Genomic DNA, 21,856 nt, shown 5'->3' with positions numbered 1-21,856 from the left:
CTGAGCATACCCTGCCAACTTATGGCGAACAAAGCGGTACAAAAGGGGGTGGTGATGGACGGAGCATCAGAACCAATCAAACACTCACACCCAGTCAACAGATCTGGGTTTGATCCATCACCGTTCTTTAGCCCACTTTGCCACCCCAATTCAGACATGGCCATATGCAAATCAGTCTGACCCTGTGCCTCATGGGAACAGCCCAGCCCGAACTGCCAAGCCATGCCTTCACTGGACCGGAAACAAGCTTCCTAGGACCGGTTTCTGGCATTTCAGCCGTCTTCAGCCAGGCTTGCTTGAATCCAGTGGCAAAGTGAGCAAGGGACTCACGTCTGAGCATACCCTGCCAACTTATGGCGAACAAAGCGGTACAAAAGGGGGTGGTGATGGACGGAGCATCAGAACCAATCAAACACTCACACCCAGTCAACAGATCTGGGTTTGATCAATCACCGTTCTTTAGCCCACTTTGCCACCCCAGTTCAGACATGGCCATATGCAAATCAGTCTGACCCTGTGCCTCATGGGAACAGCCCAGCCCGAACTGCCAAGCCATGCCTTCACTGGACCGGAAACAAGCTTCCTAGGACCGGTTTCTGGCATTTCAGCCGTCTTCAGCCAGGCTTGCTTGAATCCAGTGGCAAAGTGAGCAAGGGACTTTGCCACTGGATTCAAGCAAGCCTGGCTGAAGACGGCTGAAATGCCAGAAACCGGTCCTAGGAAGCTTGTTTCCGGTCCAGGGAAGGCATGGCTTGGCAGTTCGGGCTGGACTGTTCCCGTGAGGCACAGGGTCAGACTGATTTGCATATGGCCATGTCTGAACTGGGGTGGCAGAGTGGGCTAAAGAACGGTGATGGATCAAACCCAGATCTGTTGACTGGGTGAGAGTGTTTGATTGGTTCTGATGCTCTGTCCATCACCACCCCCTTTTGTACCGCTTTGTTCGCCATAAGTTGGCAGGGTATGCTCAGACGTGAGTCCCTTGCTCACTTTGCCACTGGATTCAAGCAAGCCTGGCTGAAGACGGCTGAAATGCCAGAAACCGGTCCTAGGAAGCTTGTTTCCGGTCCAGGGAAGGCATGGCTTGGCAGTTCGGGCTGGACTGTTCCCATGAGGCACAGGGTCAGACTGATTTGCATATGGCCATGTCTGAACTGGGGTGGCAGAGTGGGCTAAAGAACGGTGATGGATCAAACCCAGATCTGTTGACTGGGTGAGAGTGTTTGATTGGTTCTGATGCTCTGTCCATCACCACCCCCTTTTGTACCGCTTTGTTCGCCATAAGTTGGCAGGGTATGCTCAGACGTGAGTCCCTTGCTCACTTTGCCACTGGATTCAAGCAAGCCTGGCTGAAGACGGCTGAAATGCCAGAAACCGGTCCTAGGAAGCTTGTTTCCGGTCCAGGGAAGGCATGGCTTGGCAGTTCGGGCTGGACTGTTCCCATGAGGCACAGGGTCAGACTGATTTGCATATGGCCATGTCTGAACTGGGGTGGCAGAGTGGGCTAAAGAACGGTGATGGATCAAACCCAGATCTGTTGACTGGGTGAGAGTGTTTGATTGGTTCTGATGCTCTGTCCATCACCACCCCCTTTTGTACCGCTTTGTTCGCCATAAGTTGGCAGGGTATGCTCAGACGTGAGTCCCTTGCTCACTTTGCCACTGGATTCAAGCAAGCCTGGCTGAAGACGGCTGAAATGCCAGAAACCGGTCCTAGGAAGCTTGTTTCCGGTCCAGGGAAGGCATGGCTTGGCAGTTCGGGCTGGACTGTTCCCATGAGGCACAGGGTCAGACTGATTTGCATATGGCCATGTCTGAACTGGGGTGGCAGAGTGGGCTAAAGAACGGTGATGGATCAAACCCAGATCTGTTGACTGGGTGAGAGTGTTTGATTGGTTCTGATGCTCTGTCCATCACCACCCCCTTTTGTACCGCTTTGTTCGCCATAAGTTGGCAGGGTATGCTCAGACGTGAGTCCCTTGCTCACTTTGCCACTGGATTCAAGCAAGCCTGGCTGAAGACGGCTGAAATGCCAGAAACCGGTCCTAGGAAGCTTGTTTCCGGTCCAGGGAAGGCATGGCTTGGCAGTTCGGGCTGGACTGTTCCCATGAGGCACAGGGTCAGACTGATTTGCATATGGCCATGTCTGAACTGGGGTGGCAGAGTGGGCTCAAGAACGGTGATGGATCAAACCCAGATCTGTTGACTGGGTGAGAGTGTTTGATTGGTTCTGATGCTCTGTCCATCACCACCCCCTTTTGTACCGCTTTGTTCGCCATAAGTTGGCAGGGTATGCTCAGACGTGAGTCCCTTGCTCACTTTGCCACTGGATTCTAGCAAGCCTGGCTGAAGACGGCTGAAATGCCAGAAACCGGTCCTAGGAAGCTTGTTTCCGGTCCAGGGAAGGCATGGCTTGGCAGTTCGGGCTGGACTGTTCCCATGAGGCACAGGGTCAGACTGATTTGCATATGGCCATGTCTGAACTGGGGTGGCAGAGTGGGCTAAAGAACGGTGATGGATCAAACCCAGATCTGTTGACTGGGTGAGAGTGTTTGATTGGTTCTGATGCTCTGTCCATCACCACCCCCTTTTGTACCGCTTTGTTCGCCATAAGTTGGCAGGGTATGCTCAGACGTGAGTCCCTTGCTCACTTTGCCACTGGATTCAAGCAAGCCTGTCTGAAGACGGCTGAAATGCCAGAAACCGGTCCTAGGAAGCTTGTTTCCGGTCCAGGGAAGGCATGGCTTGGCAGTTCGGGCTGGACTGTTCCCATGAGGCACAGGGTCAGACTGATTTGCATATGGCCATGTCTGAACTGGGGTGGCAGAGTGGGCTAAAGAACGGTGATGGATCAAACCCAGATCTGTTGACTGGGTGAGAGTGTTTGATTGGTTCTGATGCTCTGTCCATCACCACCCCCTTTTGTACCGCTTTGTTCGCCATAAGTTGGCAGGGTATGCTCAGACGTGAGTCCCTTGCTCACTTTGCCACTGGATTCAAGCAAGCCTGGCTGAAGACGGCTGAAATGCCAGAAACCGGTCCTAGGAAGCTTGTTTCCGGTCCAGGGAAGGCATGGCTTGGCAGTTCGGGCTGGACTGTTCCCATGAGGCACAGGGTCAGACTGATTTGCATATGGCCATGTCTGAACTGGGGTGGCAGAGTGGGCTAAAGAACGGTGATGGATCAAACCCAGATCTGTTGACTGGGTGAGAGTGTTTGATTGGTTCTGATGCTCTGTCCATCACCACCCCCTTTTGTACCGCTTTGTTCGCCATAAGTTGGCAGGGTATGCTCAGACGTGAGTCCCTTGCTCACTTTGCCACTGGATTCAAGCAAGCCTGGCTGAAGACGGCTGAAATGCCAGAAACCGGTCCTAGGAAGCTTGTTTCCGGTCCAGGGAAGGCATGGCTTGGCAGTTCGGGCTGGACTGTTCCCATGAGGCACAGGGTCAGACTGATTTGCATATGGCCATGTCTGAACTGGGGTGGCAGAGTGGGCTAAAGAACGGTGATGGATCAAACCCAGATCTGTTGACTGGGTGAGAGTGTTTGATTGGTTCTGATGCTCTGTCCATCACCACCCCCTTTTGTACCGCTTTGTTCGCCATAAGTTGGCAGGGTATGCTCAGACGTGAGTCCCTTGCTCACTTTGCCACTGGATTCAAGCAAGCCTGGCTGAAGACGGCTGAAATGCCAGAAACCGGTCCTAGGAAGCTTGTTTCCGGTCCAGGGAAGGCATGGCTTGGCAGTTCGGGCTGGACTGTTCCCATGAGGCACAGGGTCAGACTGATTTGCATATGGCCATGTCTGAACTGGGGTGGCAGAGTGGGCTAAAGAACGGTGATGGATCAAACCCAGATCTGTTGACTGGGTGAGAGTGTTTGATTGGTTCTGATGCTCTGTCCATCACCACCCCCTTTTGTACCGCTTTGTTCGCCATAAGTTGGCAGGGTATGCTCAGACGTGAGTCCCTTGCTCACTTTGCCACTGGATTCAAGCAAGCCTGGCTGAAGACGGCTGAAATGCCAGAAACCGGTCCTAGGAAGCTTGTTTCCGGTCCAGGGAAGGCATGGCTTGGCAGTTCGGGCTGGACTGTTCCCATGAGGCACAGGGTCAGACTGATTTGCATATGGCCATGTCTGAACTGGGGTGGCAGAGTGGGCTAAAGAATGGTGATGGATCAAACCCAGATCTGTTGACTGGGTGAGAGTGTTTGATTGGTTCTGATGCTCTGTCCATCACCACCCCCTTTTGTACCGCTTTGTTCGCCATAAGTTGGCAGGGTATGCTCAGACGTGAGTCCCTTGCTCACTTTGCCACTGGATTCAAGCAAGCCTGGCTGAAGACGGCTGAAATGCCAGAAACCGGTCCTAGGAAGCTTGTTTCCGGTCCAGGGAAGGCATGGCTTGGCAGTTCGGGCTGGACTGTTCCCATGAGGCACAGGGTCAGACTGATTTGCATATGGCCATGTCTGAACTGGGGTGGCAGAGTGGGCTAAAGAACGGTGATGGATCAAACCCAGATCTGTTGACTGGGTGAGAGTGTTTGATTGGTTCTGATGCTCTGTCCATCACCACCCCCTTTTGTACCGCTTTGTTCGCCATAAGTTGGCAGGGTATGCTCAGACGTGAGTCCCTTGCTCACTTTGCCACTGGATTCAAGCAAGCCTGGCTGAAGACGGCTGAAATGCCAGAAACCGGTCCTAGGAAGCTTGTTTCCGGTCCAGGGAAGGCATGGCTTGGCAGTTCGGGCTGGACTGTTCCCATGAGGCACAGGGTCAGACTGATTTGCATATGGCCATGTCTGAACTGGGGTGGCAGAGTGGGCTAAAGAACGGTGATGGATCAAACCCAGATCTGTTGACTGGGTGAGAGTGTTTGATTGGTTCTGATGCTCTGTCCATCACCACCCCCTTTTGTACCGCTTTGTTCGCCATAAGTTGGCAGGGTATGCTCAGACGTGAGTCCCTTGCTCACTTTGCCACTGGATTCAAGCAAGCCTGGCTGAAGACGGCTGAAATGCCAGAAACCGGTCCTAGGAAGCTTGTTTCCGGTCCAGGGAAGGCATGGCTTGGCAGTTCGGGCTGGACTGTTCCCATGAGGCACAGGGTCAGACTGATTTGCATATGGCCATGTCTGAACTGGGGTGGCAGAGTGGGCTAAAGAACGGTGATGGATCAAACCCAGATCTGTTGACTGGGTGAGAGTGTTTGATTGGTTCTGATGCTCTGTCCATCACCACCCCCTTTTAAGCCTGATTTGCAGGCAGCTTGGAACACGGGAGCTCCACGTTGCACTCCGTATTCTCAAGTCAGATTCTAGACCTTTTTTATCCTGTTGTGTGGCAAAGTACCTGGGGCAAGCTTGGCTGATACGCTGGAAGGCGTTTGCCAGGAAAATATAGCTTTCATTGCACAGATAACTGCTAAGACCTCTTAGCCTCAATAGCATTCCTGCTAAATATCACCATGCACAAGCACTTTATTTCTTTTTAATCCTTGATATCTAGCACAAGAAAATGAAATTAAAAGTCTCCCCATGTATTGCACTGTGTTTAAACAAAATGATGAGATACTGTTTGTTTTATAAACAGATTTTAGGATGATCAAATGTATATTTATTATTTGATCTTCTTTTACCTATACTTATTTTATTGGCTATGTTATCTTTGTTCTATGTTGCTTTTATGACTTTTCATATTGAAATAAAGTCATAAAGCTTGTTATGATGATATACACCAGATAAGGTAGCCAGGTGGGGACAAATGACCACTTATCATTTAAGCAATAGGACGGAGTGCCCTAAATGTGGGGAATATGGAGCAAATATTGTCCATATGTTTGCTGAGTGCCCTATGCTAGTGGCCTTTTGACAAGAGGTTCTGAATGTACTAAGAAACCGACTTGGGTTGGAAGTGGTCTTTACCATAACCGAGATAATGCTGGGCTACAGAGAAAATGCTGACAGAGGTAAGAGAGCTTTGTTAACTATAGTTATAGTCTCTGCAAGATTAGCTATAGCCTGGCCATGTAACGTAATGGAGAGGTGGGGTATCTTTACGGAAATGTTTGAGCGTGAAAAATCTCTGGCTAGGGTCAGAGGTCTTAAGGCACTACGGAAATTTAAGTCTATTTGGCACAGTATGATTCAGGAATAAGGTGCTAAAAAAATGAAAATAAATTATGGTCTGCCTTTTCACTGCTTATTATTTAGTTAATCTTCTGTTTTCTGGCTAATGAAGTGCTGTTGTACGGCTACCATTCCCCTAGAAAAATTAAATGTAAATGAAAAAATATGTACCAGGTTATCGCTATTGTATGGATACTTTGAGTTTGAATCCTTTGCAAAATAAAAAATAATTAAAAAAATTTAAAAAATAAACCCCTAACTTTCCAGCATTATAGATGTTTTTGAGAACCTGGAACATGACTACTCCGATTCCCAAGGAGTTTGTGGAAACAGACCTAACCCTTTCATTTGTCACTTTTTTAATGTCCAAGGAGTCACAAAGAAAAGATATGAGAGTATGTTTTCAAATGTTTATTGAAAAGTTCTCATCTATGTAAATAAAACATGAGTTGTGATTATTAGACAGATGAGACACACTATTGTTATGAGCATTATTAGAATTGTGCAAAATACAGACAGTTCATTCATGTTAATTGTTCCTAATGTTACTCCTATCGATCACTAATACCGGTATACTAGCGAGAGCCTATAGGGAGTACCTTTCTTAAACCTGTTGGAATAAACTAACCCCATAACTTGCTATAATGTGTCAGTAAACCAGCCTCAGTGCATTAACGAATACACCCTGTCTGAGTATGCGGGTCTGCACACTCTTTTTACACAGCTATCTTCTTTCTTGGGATGAAGGTTGGGGCCTGCAAACCTGCATCTCAGTCACAGCTCACAACAGTTTCCATGATAACTTTAGCATGAAGTGCCGCTCACTCAATTCTGCATGGACCCTGTTTAAATAATAAAGCACCAGCCTTATCAAAGGTGCAGAACATCTTTAGTTAATCTGGAGAGAAAAAATTGTCTCCCACAAGCACAAAAATAAAACAAGGGCATCATGTTCTAATATCTGTGACCCCTGAACAAATTATGCATTACACAAGGCAACAATATCTACCAGCAATTAATAAATAAGTGTCACTTCCTTATATAAGGAGAAAACATGTGCAAACAACCATCAGAAAAAAATGCTAAGTTAAAAAGGAAAGGTGAAATTGAGACTAAATGTAATCTCTACAATACTTGAGGGTTATCACAGATTGAATAGGGTGCAAATTATGTAAACTAAAGAAATATCACAGAGAGTAATTAAACCTGTAAATTAGTCTGCTGCCATTATCTGTGATCTACCATGTGGTAAATTGCACAGCTGGAGGTTTTAATCTTGCAAAACCAGCAATGATCTAATATGGGCCTATTGAAAAGCATGAGACTTTTCATAATTAAAAAGGTTAAACCTACAGGCTTGGATAAGCTTTTCAAAATGTCAATGAAAGTGATACTGTCAATATCACCACATTTTATGATCAATAAAGCAAGCCTCTTGTCGTTAATGTTCAAATAAATAAATATGATCATTTATATCTGTATAGTGAGGCCTATTGAACATTTGGGAACACTCAAAGTATACATTGACATGAACCTTAAATATCTCACTAGAGCTACGGAGCAGTTTCTGATGTCAGGCCAAGATAAGAGGCATATGTATTAAATCCCTTCTTATTATATTTGTCAAACTGTTCACAATGTAAAACTGCTTCCTCAGGAGTTTGTTGTAGAGTTCACAATGTAATATAATTTCTGGTTATATTTCTAACAGAGCTAACTATGTAACCCCCCACAAATAATCTAAAAAAATCCTCACACTTACTTTTGTATATCATTTCGTGTGTAGAATGCTACTTTGACAAATTTGAAGCACACTCTCAGGTCACTCAAGAAGAATTTGAATTCTTTGTTTAATTGAATGAATTCATTACAGGTGGTATTTCTGACAAGTTGAGAGGGCAGGATCAGAGTTAAACACATGTAGTCAGCTCGCATTATTTGTAAGGTACCACATGACAATTAGGGCATCTACAGGCTCTAATCATAAAATAGAGCAATGGTTCTATATGGTCCTGTTGGAAAAACTGAGCACCTTCACAATCTAAAAGGTTACATCTGTCGATTTATCTAGTCGTTCACAATCGAAAATGAGATACCTACTAATTTTGTCACCACATTTAAAAATATACAAAGGGCTTCCAATCGGCTTTTAACAAGTGCATGACCACGTGGTCTCTGCCTAATAGATCCATTAAATTTTTTAGGCAGACAAAAAGAATAGGAGGAGCGGATTTACGGCCCACGCGGAATAGACGGGAACAAACACATTTTATATTGAGAGCTCTTTACAGGTGACTGCTTCATGATTTGGACAGAAAGTGTGGAAAAACTTGAGGCCTTTTGTCGATGTCGGAATCACAATGATTCAAATATATGATTCAATAAACAGTAGCGATCACTAACAGGACATCAGACACAGAAACATCCTGTGGACATAATATCATGTAAAAAATATCGTCGACCAAAATATCGAGAAGGTAAGTGCAAATAGGGAAGCATAGATTTACTATTCTTAACTCCACATCTACGTACCTTTAAGATATACATACATATATATATATATATATATATATATATATATATATATATATATATATATATATATATATATATATATATATATATATATTCAAGTTTCACATTGTCCAAGACTTTAGGGCGCACTCACCACCAGTACATAATACGGCTGCAGCGCATTGAGCAGATTCAAGGTTCTTATAATTTTGCCTTACGCGTTTCCGACTAACACAGTCCTTGGTCACAGGCAGAGTTGCTGCAAACAAATAGAAAAGACTGCTGCTAAATATCCCCAGCGTTCTTTTATTGCCAATTAATAGGACACGTGATAAGGCTCAATGCATGCTGGTAACAGTAGTCTCGATCTGCATATTACTTCCTCATACAATAGCACACACAGTTCGAAATGTCTCTTGCAGTGACAACTCCCAATAGTAATATTATTCAGCCATAAATGTGCTCCCAGAAAACTGCTTCTTGCATTTGCACATACCAATTAACGCCAAAACTGGTGGTCCGATCAGGGCTTCGTGGATCCAAAGCCCCCGGCCTGCGCAAGATTACGCTGTGGTGCATCCTCACGGCTGGACCGCCGTATTTAACATTCAAGTTTCACATTGTCCAAGACTTTAGGGCGCACTCACCACCAGTACATAATACGGCTGCAGCGCAATGAGCAGATTCAAGGTTCTAATAATTTTGCCTTACGCGTTTCCGACTAACACACTCCTTGGTCACAGGCAGGGTTGCTGCAAACAAATAGAAAAGACTGCTGCTAAATATCCCCAGCGTTCTTTTATTGCCAATTAATAGGCCACGTGATAAGGCTCAATGCATGCTGGTAACAGTAGTCTCGATCTGCATATTACTTCCTCATACAATAGCACACACAGTTCGAAATGTCTCTTGCAGTGACAACTCCCAATAGTAATAATATTCAGCCATAAATGTGCTCCCAGAAAACTGCTTCTTGCGTTTGCACATAACAATTAACACCAAAACTGGTGGTCCGATCAGGGCCTCCTTTGTGGAGTGACCGGGACCCCCCAAACCACTTTGGCCAGTTGTGTTGGGCAGAAGACTCCCTTCTTGAACTTAGAGCGTATTGTAGATAAATGAGGACTAAAAAAAAACCAAGAACCAACACATAGTCCCGACGCATTTCGGTCTTCTAGAGACCTTGTTCACGGGTGCATTAGCAACGTTATGGGAACAGCTAGATACATTTGAATTGTGATTACATCACTTCCTGTTTCTCCATTGCTAAGACTTGTGGGTGTTGTAGTGAAAAAGTGCAAATATTAAAAAAACATACAGAGAAACAAATAACATGATGAAGTCTAATGTGTGCATTCCAAATGCAAATTAAGGATTATGTTAGAAGACATTTCATTGGTACTCCAAAATGGGAACCAAAATTATAGAAAACAATATAAATAAATAGCAGACCGATGTTCCGCATAATTTTGCCAAGGCTGTTTACAAGTTAAGATTTGGAGTGGACCGACTTTCCACATGATCTTGCCAAGGCTATTTGGGTGTTGTTGCCAATTTATCAAATCTTCATAATGTTCCCCATGTCAAATACAACATAGCAAAGTTTTTTTAACTGTTCCAAAACTCCAAAGTAAAGTGTGTAACAAAGTCTTTTTCAATTTGATGTTCCAGTACTGATTAGCCTTATATTCTATTGTGGCACTACCTGTATAAATAAATAGATATTATGAGTTCGCTCTAGTGCTAAAATTCTGCTAGAATATCTAATTATTAGACAGCTAATCAATACAATACCACATTAGGAGCTATTGCTATCTCATATATATTCATTAGTGGATATAGTTCTGGTATATAGATCCACAAGGTATGTTAATCACATATTCACAGAAAAACAGTTTTGGACACTATAGGTACCTTCCTTATGGCTAGCTGTGATTCACAAGTCAATCCTAATCTGCAATTTGTTAAAGTTATTGTGAATGGTGCAAGCATGTGATGTCCAAAAACCAGTTCAAACTGGTATCGGAGGCAAAAACTGAATTCTATAAATGAGAGTACAGTTCCTCACCTTTGTTTAACCCATACGGTGTTAGGGTGTGCAGGGCCAGGATATGTCTGTATTCCTGTTGCCTCAGTTTGCGTTCTCTGTCACTGCCCCTTACAGTCTCAATCGCAAAGAATATCAGCGTTTTCCAATCTCCACCATGGTGTTGTTCCATGGGCTTGGCCACTGCATTGCTACGATCTTGGTTTACTGTCGCTCTCACATGTTCCAGAATACATTTTGTGAGCTCCCAGATGGTGCTTCCAACATATTTGAGGGCATATAGACATTCACTCACATACACCATGTATTGGCTTTTGCAGGTGATCAGTTGGTTGATTTTCCAAGACTTATTATTCGCTAATTTGATTTCCTTAGTGTTCTTGGCAATTTGACACACTTTGCAATTGTTACACTTGAAAAAGTATTTTTGTCTCAGCCATCCACCATGCTTGTTTCTATTCCGAAAGTAACTGTGGATTAGCTTGTCCTTGATATTTTTTGCTTTTTTGAAATTTATGTTGGGATGTTTATCCTTTATTTTGAATATTGTGGGGTCTAGATGTAAAATGTTCTCATTTTTTCCTAAGATGTTTTTGATCCATTTGGCTTCTGTGGAGTATGTGGTTATTAGACAAATGGTATCTGTTGTCTTAGGTTTTGCCAAATCTTTCTTCTGGAGCAGTTCCAACCTGGGTTTCACTGAGGTTTTCTTCAGGCCTATATTCATAGTGTTATTCTTATATGCTCTTTTTCTAAACCTTTGTGAAGTTAATTTGCTATGTTTTAGCCATTCATCTTCTTGTGAGCATATTCTATGAATCCGTAGGAATTATCCATATGAGATGTTCTTGATCAAGCTAAGCTGATGAAAACTTCCCGCGTGTAAAGTGGCATTGGTTGCGGTTTCTCTTCTATGTAGCATTGTGTGAATCTGATTATTTTGGATATATATCTCTGTATCCCAAAAAGTTACCTTTGATCTGCTGATGCTGTAGGTAAAGTTCAAAATTGTGATAGTTGTATTTAGAATCTGGAAATATTCTGCAAATTCATCTTCAGATCCATCTGAGATGATGAAAAGATCGTCTATGTACCGCAGCCACATAACTGTTATGTTGACATAGGGATAGTTATTTGAGTGCCGGGCCAGTTTCTGTTCCCACCAGCCCATTGTGAGACAGGCGTAGCTTGAACTAAAGGAAAAGCTCATCGCCGTCCCTTTGGTTTGTCTATATAGATATTCACCAAATAAGAAGACATTTTGAGTTAAGCATAATCGGATCATTTCCAATAACATTAAATTGTGGTGGGCATAATGAATGTTTCTTTCTTTTAGGAAGTATTCACAGGCTGTGATTCCGATTATGTTGTCAATGTTCGTATATAATGAAATCACATCCATTGTGATTAACTTAAAAGACTCCTGCCAAGGAATTTCTTGAAGATGTCTCAGGTGATCGCTTGAGTCCTTCAAACAGGAAGTTAGATTTTCTACATATGGCATAAGGAACACGTCAACAGTGTTTGCTGCTGGCTCTAAAAGAGCTCCCTTGACAGAGATTATAGGCCTGCCGGGTAGTTTCATTGGGTGTTTATGGATTTTAGGCAGAAAATGAATGGTTGCAGTTACTGGATGGTCAGTAGTCAGGTATTTGCATTTATTTCTGTCTATAAGATTGTTTTCTGTCCATTCTTTTAGTTTGCTATCTAATTCCATGTTGTGCTTTACTGTAGGATTTTGTTTCAATGTTTCATAATAATTGCTGTTTTTCAATTGAGAGTGAGCCTCTTCTATGTTGTCCTCTCTGTCCATAACTATGATGTTATCACCCTTGTCTGCAATTTTGATTTCAATTACTTCATCTTGCTCTAAATCCTGAATCGATTTTATCTCCTCCGTTGATAGATTGTTGTTATATTTTGTTCTTTTCAGTTTATAGTGAACTTTTATTATCGCCTCATGAAATACATCGATTATGTTGCCCAGTGGCAGTTGGGATAATAGCGAGATTTCTATTTTTTTCCACTTAATCCTGCACCTATCTGTGCGCAGTATTCATCCAAGTTGGAGACTGGTGCAACTTCTGCATTTTCCAAATCAATAAGTGTTAATACATTGTTTGAGTCTCCCACTGAAAAATCCATTGTAGGTTTATCTATTTCTTTTTATAATCATTAATTTTCTGATTTTCTGCAAAGGTATTGGCAAGTTTGATTTTGCGCATATACTTGTAGAGGTCAATCCTCGTTTGTGCGGTCGCCAGTAGATAGTTATAGTTAGGACCGTGTTTCCATAGGACATCCGCAACATTCTATTTGGAATAACTTTGGCGCCGGTTGATGAATCCTCGCAAAATTTTCAAAATAGGTGGGGCGCTCCGCTCCGCTCCTACCCTGAAAGTCTCGGGGTGATTCGACAAGCGGGGGCCGAGAAAAAAGGGGGGTCCCAAAACGCGTTTTCCCCATGCATTTTTCCATAGGACCTTTAGTCGCAGGTACAGCCCGAATGGCTGAACAGAATTACTTGAAATTTGGCAGAGAGGTAGTCCTTAGGTCAGGGAAGTGCCTTTTGCAGGTCTGGTGTCGATCTGTTCAGTAGTTCCTGAGAAAATCAAAATAAAATCATATATATATGTGGGCGGAGCCTAACCACACATCTCATCCTGAGATCTGATTGGCTGTCAGCACTTCATCCAAGAAGTGTTGGCAGCCATCTTGAGACCAATATACATGATAGCACCTCATTAAAAAGCATTGCAGTTAATAGAAGGTTTTAAGACTTTAGTTACATTATAAATCATTTGTTGATGGTACCATACTCATTTTAGGAATTGTGGTATGTTCTAAGGTGATTTCACCATGTGAAAAAGCCTTCTGCTGGGATATCATGATTGAGAGAAAAATATATTCTCATGCTTTTCCCACAGAGGTTTGGAAGGTGATCTATAAGCTAAACTGAGAGCTTATTTTCTGTAAATTCATATTATCTTTCTCAGTTATGTGAGAATGAAGTCTGACATTTTCAGTAAAACATGTACATCCAACAAGGGCAGAGACTGTCAGTTGATTCCTTTGTGTTCTACTGCAGCTTCCCAAAGTGTTCCAAAGAACAACTAGAGCGCTAACAGTCCTACTTATGATAAACGTATGGCACACCTGAAGCCATCTTGCTTGGATTAAAGTGGTAACTCTTAAAACATTTAATTTAAAAAGGAACAAAATGAGGGGGTTCATTTTTCCATAAAAAGTATGATTAGTGTGCAGAAAAAAAAATTAGGGCACATTTTGAGTGACTTCTCAAATCCTCTTCTATTTCATTAAAAAATTCTGACATGCAGACTGAAACATGCACTTTCAATACCAGCAGCAGTTTTCCCTGGTGAGCAGTAGCTTTACTACAGTGATCTAATGAGCAAAAAGAGCGCTAACATTCTGAATTTATGGCAAATGTGTGACACATCTGAATGCCTTCTTGATGGAATCAAAGTAAAAAACTGAAAGTATTTCCTACTGAGGAGACTGCAGTAAATGAGGAAATTAGGAAACTTCATAACAAATAAGTCTCCCAAGATGGCCACCAGAGACAAAAGAGCCCAAATGTAGCCCAAATATCACCCAGATGTAGCCCAAGTATAGCCAAATGACAGAATGTCCCAGAGTGTTCCTAAAAACAACTAGAGCGCTTACTGTCTTCATTATGACAAAAGTATGGCACACCTAAAGCCATCTTGATTGGAATAAACTGGTAACACTTAAAACATTTAATTTAAAAAGGAACACAATGAGGGGGTTAATTTTGGCATAGAAATTATGATTAATGCTGAAGAAAGAAAATGAGGGCACATTTTGAGTGACTTCTCAAATCCTCTTCTATTTCATTAAAAAATTCTGACATGCAGACTGAAACATGCACTTTTAATACCAGGCGCAGACTTCCATGGTAGACCGTAGTTTTACTACAGTGATCTAATGAGCAACTAGAGTGCTAACATTCAGAATTTATGGCAAATATGTGACATATCTGAATACCTTCATGATGGAATCAAAGTAAAAAACTGAAAGCATTTCCTACTGAGGAGACTGCAGTACATGAGGAAATTAGGAAACTTCATAACAAATAAATCTCCCAAGATGGCCACCGGAGACCAAAGAGCCCAAATGTAGGCCAAAATCACCCAGATGTAGCCCAAATATAGCCCAATGACAGAAGTGGGCAAAACACCTATTATTTTGTGTTTTTGCAGTGTTATATAGTGCAGACTTGTCAGGTATTGGAGTGCTTTACATGAACATTGGTTACATCACACAAGAACAAATTCATTTTGGTTGTAGACATGGGGAGACTAAGTGATTTGACCAGAATCACAGAATGTCAAGCAGAAGCAGAAACTCCAACCTGGTTCCCCAGTTGCAAAGTCTGCAGTTCTGGAAGTAACACCACATCGGCTCCCCTAAGTGCAATATTTAATCAAGTGGTCAACTGGATAAAAAAACATAAAGATAACAAATAATTTAAAAGTGCTTTGTCGCTATTTGAAAACTCAGAAAATATGTCCTTAGTTTAGTCTTTTAGAGCACTAACCATAATTTTGATGCCAATAAGACCCTCTCATATATGTAATTTCTAAAGGAAATGCTCTAGGTATTACAGTTTTGATTACATCAAGATGACGTCAGGCGTTCCACACTTTTGCAATAAATATAGAATGTTAGCAATCTAGTTGTTCGTTAGGATACTGTTGAGAGGCAGAGACCAGGGGCACAGACTCTGAAAATTGAAGGCAGGTAGGAGGGTGCAAAGGCAACAATTTAACCTCACTGAGCAGGCAGGAAGGGCCGTGGCAGCACAACAGACTATGGAGGGCAGTGGAAAGGGGGGCAGGGGCAACAAACCAACAATACAGGACTTGCAAGAGAGGCTGTGGCAATGTAATAGACCATTGTGTACAGAAGGAAGAGGCAATGGTAGTACAACCATACATGCCAACAGACCCGATTCAGCCAGGAAACGTCCAATGTTTTTAAGCTCAAAAGGGCTTGGTTTGATCTGTCTCCTGTCTACAATCTCCTCTTTTTCAATGTAACTCAAAGGGGAAAATCAATAACCCAGTTTTTTATTAAAATCTCCCTCTTACCAAGTTCAAAATGTTCGCAAGTATGGTACATTGGATCATGGAAGGAAATGGGGTAGGGACATGGACTTGGATAACAGAGGACAGGAGGGACATGGAGAGGTGCACCAAACTGACCCTGCAGGGCAGGCATCAGGGTTTGCAGCAGCACAATACACCACACAGGGCATGCGGGACGGGAGTGCAGCACAACAATCCATAGAAAGCAAGAGGGAGGGGACAGGACCATGCACATGGACAACAGAGAACAGAGGGGTAAGAGGCAATGGTAGCTGGCTGACCATAATGGACAGACAGGAGAGAAAGCTGCAGCATAACAGACCATAAAGGGCAGGAGGGACGGCTCAGGGGCATTACAATGGAACAGACAAGCCAGGAGGGAGGGAGTAGGGGTCTGCACATGTAAACAGAGGGCTGGGGGCAAGGGGGCAGGGCAGGAGCAGCAAGATAGACATGGAGGTCAGGCAGGATGGGCACTAGAAGCAAGACACACCATGAAGAGCAACAGTGAGACTGTGATGGCATACACACAGACCATGGAGGGAAGGTGGGAGGGTGTCAGGGGCAGCTAACTGACCACACAGGGAAGGTGTGAGTGGCCATGGCAGCACAGAAGACCATGCATGGCAAGTGGGAGGGTTAGTGGCAGCACAATGGCTATGATGGGCAAGAAGGAGGGTGCAGGGGCATGCACAAAGGACGATGGAGGATAGAAGGGAGGGTCAGGACTGGTGCACAGACAAGAAAGTTCAGGGGAAGGGGCCTCACAACAGACCGCACGGGGCAGGCAGGAGGAGCAGTTGCAGCACAACAGACCAGGGAGGGCAGAAGGGTGTGGCAGTACAATGGACCATGTAGGACAGGAGGAAGAGGATAGGGGAATGGCATGTGGACAGGCAGGGTGGAGGCGGCAGGGACAGGTTACAGTCATCTGACAATGCTAGGCAGGTGGGAGGGGAGTGGCAGCTCAACAGAACACTCAGAGTAGATAGGAGGGGCAGGTCCATGGAACATGGTGGGCAAAAAAGGATGGAGCAGGGGCATGCACAAAGACATCGGAGGGCAGGGGGAAGGAGAATAGGGGCAGCAAGCTAAGCACAGAGTTTAAGCAGGAGGTCAATGATGGGGCATAGAATTGGGCAATGGAGGGCAGGAGGAGTGGACTGGTACATCATACTAAATTGAGGGCAGTGGCAGCACATCAGACCATGCTTGGCAGGAGGGAGGAGGCTAGTCCATGGATTCACACAACAGAGGATAGGGAGGAGGGGGATGGGGCAGCAAGCTAACTGTTCAGAGAAGGCGGGTATTAGGAACTTTATTGTTTTTAAAACATGTGTCTGTGCGAACTACTTAAAATATGAACAAGTATGCAGCATAATCTCACTTTTATTCAGGAAGAAGAGGACGTTTGTGACTGTGACTCCGGGCTCACTTGGCAGAAACACCCCCTGACCCTCCACCCCCTATTGCAAAATGTAATGCCCGTGAAAAGGGTAGGTGAACACAGTGTTATATAGAACATAGTCCTGAGAGCACGATTGAAAATGAAAACTAGATATAGTGTATGGTATAAACTATGCACCAAAAAGTGTGATATAAGATGAACCAGGCGTGAAATATAATATGCAATACATTGTGCGCAATGACAGATTCATTGGAGAGCGCGAGATAGCACAGGCACTAGCGCGTGCTATGCGATATGCGCCTTGGAGTGTAATATGCACAGGGCAGTGTTGTGTAACCTAACTAGTCTCTAAAGTTGTAATATAAAATATGTGCTGGGGAGTGTAACGTTCCATATGCACTGTGACAAAGATATGGATCCCAGATTGTAATATGTATGGCATAGCACTGTGCGTTATAACATAGGCATCGAGGAAGGCACGTTAGATGGGGCAATATAACCCGTGCAAAGACAAGTGTGGCATGACATATTCACGGGGTGGTGTTACAGTGCACATGGGCTAGAGAGTATCATAGCATATGCACTAGCTAGTGGAATACAACACAGAGGTGTGTGGCACTCAGCAGGCAATGGTGGGTGTAACACAGCATTGGGCTCTGCCAGGAGCGCGCTGTGACTCTCAAGTGATGTTCGTCCCCTTTCCAGAGAGTAAAATAAAAAGTATTACACATCCGGCAGTGGATGTGTGTTTTATTAACCGTGAGGGGGGTTTCTTGCATAGTGTTGGTCGAATTTTTGTCGAATCCCCTTTGAATGGCTTGGTGTGCATGTGTATTAAATGTGCCCGTCAATAGCTACCCATGTTTGTATAAATAAATGACAAGGGTGTCTACCGGGATTAGGCACGGTAGGGCATCAGACATGTCAGAGCTTCACTAGTGGTGTAAATACATTCCACGTGGATTCATTGTATGCATAGTCGCCTTTTAATGAATATCACGCAAATCGTCATGGTGATAGGTACGTACGGTTTGTCCAGCATGTCCTAGGTGTGTCTATAAATATATATTTTTTTAAAATAGTAAAAAACAGTGGCCGGCCCTGGGGATTGGGGTCAAAAAATTATAATTAGGAGACAGGCCCTGGGGGATGGAGTCATCAGGGCCAATACATTAGAATAAGAAGGGGAACCACACAGCCCCCCTTCTTAAAAAATTAAAATAAATAAAAGACTGGCATTGTGCCGGAGGCCACGCCCCCTCCTTGCAGCACTCTGCAAACGCGCCCCCTGGCGAGTTGTAAGTTGGGGAATTAATTCCTCTTCAATAATGAGGGTCCCTGAAGGCCAACTAGCCCAACAGGCATCTCCAGTATGCGCCAGGGAGCTGCGCTGCAGACAGGTGTTCTGAGGCCAAGCCCCTTTTTACACCTCTCTTCAACGCAGCTCTGTGGCGCTTACTGGAGGTACCTAGTGGTCTAGTTTGACCCTAGGAACCCTTAGGATTCAAGGGCACTTAATCTCTCAACTTAGAACAGCCACAGGGCGCGTTTACACAGTGGTGAAGGGAGGGGACGGGGCCTGAGGTGACGTGTGCAAACACGCACTATGGCACGTTTTAAATTGGGGATATAATTTGCCTTCAATACTGAGGGCCCCTGGGGGCTAACTAGCCCACCAAGTGCTTCCAGTAAGCGCCACTGAGCTGCATTGCAGAGAGGTGGTCCAGGCCGTGCCACTTTTTACACCTCTCTGCAACGCAGCTATGTGCACTTACTGGAGGTACCTAGTGGGCTAGTTGGACCCTAGGGACCCTCAGGATTCAAATGAACTTAATCTCCCAACTAAAAACGGACACAGGGCATGTTTACACAGTGGTGAAGGGAGGGGACGGGGCTTGAGTTAACGTGTGCAAAAACGCCCTGTGGCCTGTTTTAAGAGGTAGTTTTAATCCCCCTGCCCTATTATATACTAGGGGCTTACAGAGGAGGTCATGCTAATCATAGGGGGACCCCAACGCATAATGTTCCCTAGTGTATGTAGGTGTTTTCACTGTATTCTAAGTGTCTTTTAACATAGCACTGGCTCTAGGACTGGTTAGTCAGACTCAGTTACCACCAGTATCCGTCTGAAAAAGTTGAGGGTACAGGATGATTTTGCAACAAGGCTTCTTTCTGCTCTTCTTTTTGTTCTTTCTGCACGTTATCCTTCTTCCTGCACTTTTCTTCGTCTTTGAGGACTTCTGTTGCACCTTTCTGCACTTTTTTTTTTTCTTTCTGTGCATTTTTTCTTCTTTCTTCACATGTCCTATCTCTGTAGGCATAGTTAGAAATTAGCATTTAAAAAACCTTTAAAATTCACAGAAAAAACCATAGCTTTCAGGCACGTTATAGTTAGGAATTAGCATTTAAAAAACCTCAGAAATTCACTGAAAAAAACATAGGTTGCAGGGGTGTTATAGTTAGCTGGACTTTTCACTTGTACAAAACCATTGAAATTCCCCTGTTATAGTTAGTTCAGCTAACTATAACTCGCGCGCCCGCAATGCACTGCTGATGACGTCACATATTACATCACTCATGATATGGTCAGTGACATCACTCATGACATCACTGATGACATCTCAAATGACATCACTGATGACATCACTGATGACATCATCCTTGTGATAGAGTGGCAGACCTCCTCTCACCCTAATATAACCTTTGATACACACATTAAAAAATAGAGACTAAAATTTTCAAAACAATGGACATACCAATACCAGTTACAACAACCTCTTCAGTAATTCTAAGATCCACATACACATCCACTCATTCACCAACAGTCCTATACAGTCACTCATACATGTACTCACTCATCATATGTACTCACACACCTATACATCCTATTACACAATGCCACTCATCCATAGAGTTACTCACACACATAGTCACTCATGCTAATAAAGAATCAAACATACATTTACTTGCATATACAGTTATACACACACCACCACACTTACTTCTACGGAAACTTACACATACTTAGTCTTTTAAACAATCACTTATAGAAACACATACTTATTCATACAGGAACTCTTTCAATCTCTCACTCTCACATATACTCACTTATATACACGAATAGTCACATATACTAGTTTAAAACATATGTAGTTACTCATAAAGACACTATTGAGACAGTCATTCACTCACTAACACTCCCATACACACACTCATCCACCCATACAGTCCTGCACACATGCTGTCTTCAACACATACAAACAGTGAGTCACTCATTCATGCACCTATGCACTACGTAATACCCCCCACCGAACCATGCAGACACTCAGACTGATACTCAAAAAACCAACTAATAACCTATATAGAGACCCATGTAGCTACTCACCAACCCATGCAGCCACTTATATACAAAGTGAGAGACTGATACAGATATTTACATATTTAAACATTACTCACTAAGCCATGTATTCACTATGATACACTTAATCAGTCAGTTACACAATCAATTTTTCAAAAACAAATCATCCATTTAGACACTTATATACCCATTTATTCTTCCATCGACCTTGAGATATACATATATAAAACATATTTAATTTTCAGAAAAACACACATTCACTGGATGATGTCATCAGTGATGTCATCAGTGATGTCATTTGAGATGTCATCAGTGATGTGATGAGTGATGTCACTGACCATGTCATGAGTGATGTAATATGTGACTTCATCAGCAGTGCATTGCGGGCGCGCGAGTTATAGTTAGCTGAACTAACTATAACGGGGGAATTTCAATGGTTTTGTACAAGTGAAAAGTCCAGCTAACTATAACACCCCTGAAACCTATTGTTTTTTCAGTGAATTTCTGAGGTTTTTTAAATGCTAATTCTAGGCCTGGGCGAAGCACTACGCTACGCTCGCGTAGTTTGCGAAGTTCGCGCTACTTCGCGCTACGCGAACTGCACGTAGCACAGTGCGAACACGCGTAGCATAGTGTTGCGTAGTGCTGCGGTCATTTTTTGCTTGCTCGCGGTCCTCAACGTCAAGTTGGCGACCGCGAGCAAGCAAAATGACATCCTGGCGAGACTTTTTCCTTGTTCGCGATCGCGAGCATGGAAAATAAACCTCCCGGCGAGATTCCCAACGCGAGAAGGTCAGGTTTCTCATTGCGAGGGGTCGCGTATGCTCGCGACCGCTCGCGATGAGAAACTACCAGTTCGCGTTGAGAAAGCTGCAGCTCGAGTAAAAATCTACTCGAGCAGCAGAAAACTACAGCTTGCACTGTGCAAGATGCCATTTTCAATGATTGCACAGTGCCGGTTGCTTGTCCGCACTGTGCAATCATTGAAAACAACATCTTGCACAGTGCGAACATGTTACTTCGCAGTTCGCGAAGTGCTACGCGTAGCTCGCGTAGTGCGAACTTCACTTTGCGTAGCTTCGCGAAGTGCTACTTCGCGAACTACGCCCACCCTTAGCTAATTCCTAACTATAACGTGACTGAAACCTATGGTTTTTTCTGTGAATATATATATATATATACATATATATTCACTGAAAAAACCATAGGTTTCACACATGTTATAGTTAGCTGGACATTTTACTGATAAAAAACCAATGAAATTCCCCCGT

Source organism: Triturus cristatus, chromosome 4_1 (genome assembly GCF_964204655.1).
Source record: "Triturus cristatus chromosome 4_1, aTriCri1.1, whole genome shotgun sequence".
Taxonomy (NCBI): Eukaryota; Metazoa; Chordata; class Amphibia; order Caudata; family Salamandridae; genus Triturus; species Triturus cristatus.
The sequence above is the reverse complement of the archived record's forward strand: the minus strand, read 5'-3'. Positions refer to the sequence as shown.